The 6,000-nt window shown below is 34.8% G+C and overlaps 1 pseudogene; it reads right to left on the bottom strand.

Moving 5' to 3' along the window:
* Window positions 1-2,229: 2,229 nt before the first annotated feature.
* Window positions 2,230-3,344, bottom strand: LOC147277573 (putative serine/threonine-protein kinase At1g01540 pseudogene; annotated as a pseudogene).
* Window positions 3,345-6,000: the final 2,656 nt, after the last annotated feature.

A 6,000-nucleotide genomic window follows, 5' to 3' on the forward strand; every position in this document is an offset into this window, starting at 1 on the left:
TGGTTTATAATTATATTAAAAGGAATGGAATCTTTAATCCTCACTGACCATAAACAGACAAAGGACAACAACTTTGCTCCATCCTCGGTTGCAATTGCCTAGTTAGGTTCTAGTCAAGCTTGATTTCCAGCAAAAAATTCAAAGTCTAAATCATAAAATTTCACTATATATAAGACATAAGCATTAATATATTAATTATTGCCTTGAATGTGTGAAGTTGTAAACCTATTGCTCGTGCCTAGCAATATAAGGTTTAAGGACTACATCAACAACCAAGATTAGTTTATTTTTAAGATAAGTTGGATAATTTTTTAATGAAAAATATTCATATCTATATATATTAAAGCAAACTGGAAGTAGAGAGCTCCAAGATCTTGGAACCATATGTAACGCCCCAAACCTCGGGCCCATAAATACACTGAAATATTGCCATTTAAACCCCTTTTCAAAGAATGAGTCATGCACTTAACATAATAAATAAATACATATAATAAATCAAAGTGCGAGCCCAAAAACATTTAAGCAAAACCATTGTGTAAAAACAATTAAATAAATCTTTCTGAGTCTCACTGCCTTGTCTTCTCCTCACTGCCTCCTCAACCAGCTTAACCTTCGATCAAGAAAGTGGTAACCAAGCCCAACCTTGACAAAAGTTATCATTTTCTTGATTTTTTTTCTCAAGAAAGTGGTAACGTTTTTTGCTTGGCTGATTTGTTTACCATTTTCTTGAGGATTGGTTCAAGAAAATGGTAACTTGGATCAAGAAAATGGTAACTTACCATTTCTTGAGAAAAAGTTGCCATTTCTTGAGGAAAAAAATCAAGAAAATGATAACTTTGGTCAAGGTTAGAATTGGTTACCACATTCTTGAACCAGTTACTATTTTCTTGATCGAACGATCAAGAAAGTGGTAACGTTTTTTACCTCACTGATTTGTTACCATTTTCTTGATCTTTAGTTCAAGAAAATGGTAACTTACCATTTTTTGAGAAAAAGTAATCATTTCTTGAGGAAAAAAATAAAAAAAATGGTAATTTTGGTCATGATTAGGCTTGGTTACCACATTTTTGAACCAAGTTACCATTTTCTTGATCGAACGATCAAAAAAGTGGTAACTTGGTTTGAGGCAAGGTTTTGGTTACCATTTTCTTGATGTTTGGTTCAAGAAAATGGTAACTTCGATCAAGAATATGGTAAGTTACCAAATCTTGATCAAGAGTTACCATTATCTTGAGGGATGCATAAAAAAAATGGTAAAACTTGTTTACCAGTTCAGCAGGTTATCTATTTTTTTATTTTTATTTGATGTGGAGGCATTAAGTTCCCCACATTAAAATCTATAACGATTTAAGATTTATAATAGTTTAAATCTATAAGTTTTAAGCCTTTAAAGTCGAGAGATTACATTGTAACCCAAAATGAAATTAAAAAATTAACAAATAACAAGGAATTAAGTCCTGAGTCTTTCGACTATCACACAATGAGTCAGTGACAGTTTGTGGGATTCACATACAATCACAATTCTATTAAAACTTATTGGTGAGTATTCAAACTTCCGAACTTATCAATGATCGATAAATGGTCTATATAATAAACACTTATAAATGATATAACTAACAAAAAAAAAAACTAATTTCACTTTGAAATTCGATTGACAAGTTCAATGATCTCTCTCATTTGGGGTTGATAAAAATCTTGTGCACGTACTATAAGGTGGACCTGTGGACCCATAAAGTAAAAATGTTGTAGCAACTAGCAAGTTTTTACTTTTGCAATGTGTATTAAGTAATTGTGGTGGACTAAGCTACATATAGGAAAGCTGCACTATGACAATCTTTGGTCTTGTCTTGCAAGTGCCGTATTTGGAAGAGAAAGGACGACAATGTATTATTGTGTTCATACCTAGCTATGCTTTGGTCATGTCTTGTAGTTGACGCTTACAATGCATTGTTGTTTACTTGTTTTCATACCAATATATACTTAGGATTTTCCTCAAAACATGCTATAGGTTAGGTGCAATCAAGTATCAAAGAAGCAATTTGAAGCATTTGAGTGTAGAGAAAAAACAAGGACAATAGCGTAATACTCGTGTGAGATATAGTGTTCTTGAAAAGTATTCTGAATGTGGGTGTACGTTTAGACATGTAAAATTTAGTAGTAAAAAAATCTGCTAGCTATCAATTATTTGGTGGTTAACAACATATAAAGTTCACCTATTTCATGCCAAAATTTGATTTAACCGTTCAATATATGGGGCATTCCGGTTGAAAACATCATAAGGTAACACATAAGAAAGCAACCCTAATTAATAGTCCTTTACATTAATTGGCTTGAACCAAATCACTAACATTACTCACAAAAGGGTGCGCATCAATTTCAAGCCGAAATTCGATTCAAGAGTTCAATGACCTCTGTCATTGGGGGCCTTTCTCTTGAAATCTCAACAGCACATAAGCAAGCAATGTTAAAATACTCTTTCACGTTCCCTACAACCAAATTCCCCTTTGAAATTCTTGAATCCAGCATTTCCATTTGGCGATTTTGGGTCACCATTTTCCTGGCCCATTCCACCACGCCCATCTCTTTGCCATCAAACTTGGTGGGCAAATTGGGCCGTCTCCTGGTCGCAATCTCCAACATCAAAACCCCAAAACTATACACATCTGCCTTCCTGGTGGCCACCGTGAACCCTTCTTTGTACTCGGGCGGCATGTACCCCATACTACCGGCAGCTATTGTGGACACATGTGAATGCCCAAACTGACAAATATGAGCCTCAAAGTCGGAGTCTAAGAGCACATTTTTTGACTTAATGTCCCTATGAATTATAGCACTGTCCAGCCCATGCAAATATGAGAGTCCATTAGCCACACCTTTAACAATCTTAAGCCTCGTCACCCATGGCAAATTCAGTTCACTTAAGTCGCCATGCAGCCAACAATAAAGATCTCTTCTCTCTACAAACTCGTAAACAAGAACCGTAAATGAGCCGGATGCTTGATACCCCAAAAGCTTTACGATATTTGGGTGTCGAAGCTTGCCAAGTGTTTCGGCTTCAGCCCGAAATTGCCTAGGCGATTCAAGGATTAGATCGCAAAGGAACGTCTTGATGGCGACTGTGAGACCATTGGAGAGTTGAGCCTTGTAGACCAGTCCGTTTCCCCCACCTCCGATGATCATGTCTGGGGAGAAGTTATTGGTTGCAGATTGGAGATTGGCCATGGAAAACTGAGACGACATGCTCAAGGAACAATGAAAATGATGCAAAGCATAGAAAGAGAGAAGAGGAAGAGAAAGCGAAAGGCAATTATAAACAAGAGAGAGTGAGAGAGGGTGTATTTATCGACAGAAACTAATTAATCAGAGAGGTAATGAAGAAGAAGCTTGTGGGAAGAAATAACAAGGAAATTGCGAGAGAGAAAGAGTGTGGTTCATAGCTCAACTCTCTCTTTATGAGGTGTCGATTAAGTCAATAGTCAGTGTTACTCTTTAGTTTTTTTTTTTTTTTTTTTTCGTACTTCATTTTTTTATAGTTTCTATTATCCACCCAAATGGTCAACATACACTGTACATAGGTTGGCCACGACAATGCCAACATCCAGTAGTTGGTCAAGAAGAAGTAATAAAAATATTTATTGCTTTTTGGGTCACTTTAGTATCTTTCCAACTATGCTAAAGTAGCGTTACTCTCACGGACTTTTAGGTCATCCACAGTAGTTGAGTGAGTGTCATAGTCATTTGAGAGTCATAAGCCGCCTAAAATGTGATTTTGTGATTTAAATAATACTGAGAGTGATAGTCATATGTGAGAGTCATAAGTTGCCTGAAAAGTGATAAGAGTGATAGTCATATGTGCTGAATTTACAGTGGTGCTGAGAGTCATCATTGACAGTCATATCTATGTACGTACCTAATTAAATTAAGTGTAATTGAGATTATTTAATTGTTAAGTTATAATTTATAACTTAAATATTTATAAAAATTATACCATTAGTTTTATTTTAAAGAGAAGATCAATATTAAATATATTTGGATTTATAATTTTATTACCCAAATTATAAATTTTATATTTTCTCTCTACCAACGGTCTTTCAGGTTATTTGGTATTTTTTAATGTTTGAAATGCATAAAAATGGTAAACACAACATAATTCATTTTATTTCATGATACGAACAACGACAAACATATAAAGGAAACCACACTAACGAACGACAAAAAACTAGCCGTTACACATTTTTTGTGATTTTTTGGCATTTTTTCAGATTTTATTTTTTATAGATTTTTATCATTTTTTTATTTTTTGGAGCGTCCAAATGAACATACGTCATCGGCGCGCACAGCAGCTGGTGCAATTAAAAAAAATTAAACACCAACGGTCAACATATCTGGACCGTTGATTAGTAATAGTCAACAGATCTTATAAATTTATGCATTCAAGAGAAAAGAAGGAAAAACTCAGACACTCAACATCACACACACACTCAGCATTCAACAAATACATACATGCTCTCAAGAAACACCCAAGTTCTCTTGTTTTCTATTTTTCTTGTTGCTTCCGTTCGAAGTGCTTTTAGGTTCTTAATAGCTCTTGTTTTCAAGTTTACTAGCTAGGTTTTGGTATCAATTTGGTTTTCGTTCTTATTTTTCATGCAAACTCAATTGTCATTATTTCAAGTTTAATGCACTTTTCCTTCATTCACTTTCAATCTAAATGCCTGTTATATTCATTGTTGCATTGAATCTTGAAAGCGAGAAGAGGAAGAGAAAGCGAAAGGCAATTATAAACAAGAGATCGAGAGTGAGAGAAGGTGTATTATTGATAGAAACTGATCAGAGAGGTAACGAAGAAGAAGCTTGTGGAAAGAAATAACAAGGAAATTGCAAGAGAGAGAGAGAGAGAGAGAATTTGGTTCAATAGTCAATAGTCAATAGTCAATATCGAAGAAGCAGCTTGCGGTCCTGTACTCCTGTGGAAGAAGCTCAACTCTCTCTTTAAGTGGTGTCGGTTAAGCTACATATAAAGTAATTGTAGTATTCGATCTTTGGTCTTGTCTTGTAATTGGAAGAGAAACGAAGACGATTAATGCATTATTGTCTTGTAGCTAGCTGCCGCTACAATGCATTGTTGCTTCAAGTATGTACAATGCATTAATATTGTCTTGAGAAGCCATTATGTACTATTCTTAGGAATTTCTTAGCTATAGGTTATGTGAAATCAAGTATCAGAGAAGCCATTTAAATCATCTGAGTGTAGAGAAAAAACGAGGTCAAGAGCGTACGTAATACTTGTGTGAGATGAGTGTTCTTGGAAAATTAATTGGTGACATGATAGAAGCATTTTGTCTTTTTGTCTAATTTTGACCACTTATAACAAGGAAATGAAGAAGAAGCTTGTGAAAAATAACAAGGAAATTAAGAGAGAGAGAGAGAGAGAGAGAGAGAGAGTTTGGTTCATAGCCCAACTCTCTTTTTATGAAGTGTCGGTTAAGTCAATAGTCATGTTACGTACTCTTTTAGTTAGTTTTTTTTTTTTTTGGATGCCAAAGAAAAAAAATTATATATCATGTCTCGATCGAGACATACCGGTTTGATTTATGTCAAAAACTAATTTTGACCTTATAGACCATAAGTTGCAAGACCATCTACCACCAGATTGGCCTTCTAATAAACTTATTGTAGATGACAAAACATACAAAATGTTGATGTAAATATCCGTCAAAGGGATGAGCTGAATGATGATTAGGTTGCTGATTTATGATGAACAAAGCTTGTTGAGTTGGTGGATGCTCTTGATGAACCCTTCCAGTATGAACAAAGATCAAAGTAATATGGACTGATGTGGTACTAACCAAATATACTCCGATGATGAAGTCAGTGATATTTGAAGGTATTTGAGTAAGAACAGAGAAGAACAAGCAAGAACAAGAGTTGAACTTGGGTGAATAATGAAGAACAAGGTAGAACTTCTAGTATTCTTCAAGTAGTTGTGTGTATTGTTTT

Source organism: Dryas octopetala, chromosome 8 (assembly GCF_963921425.1).
Source record: "Dryas octopetala chromosome 8, drDryOcto1.1, whole genome shotgun sequence".
NCBI classification, from domain to species: Eukaryota; Viridiplantae; Streptophyta; class Magnoliopsida; order Rosales; family Rosaceae; genus Dryas; species Dryas octopetala.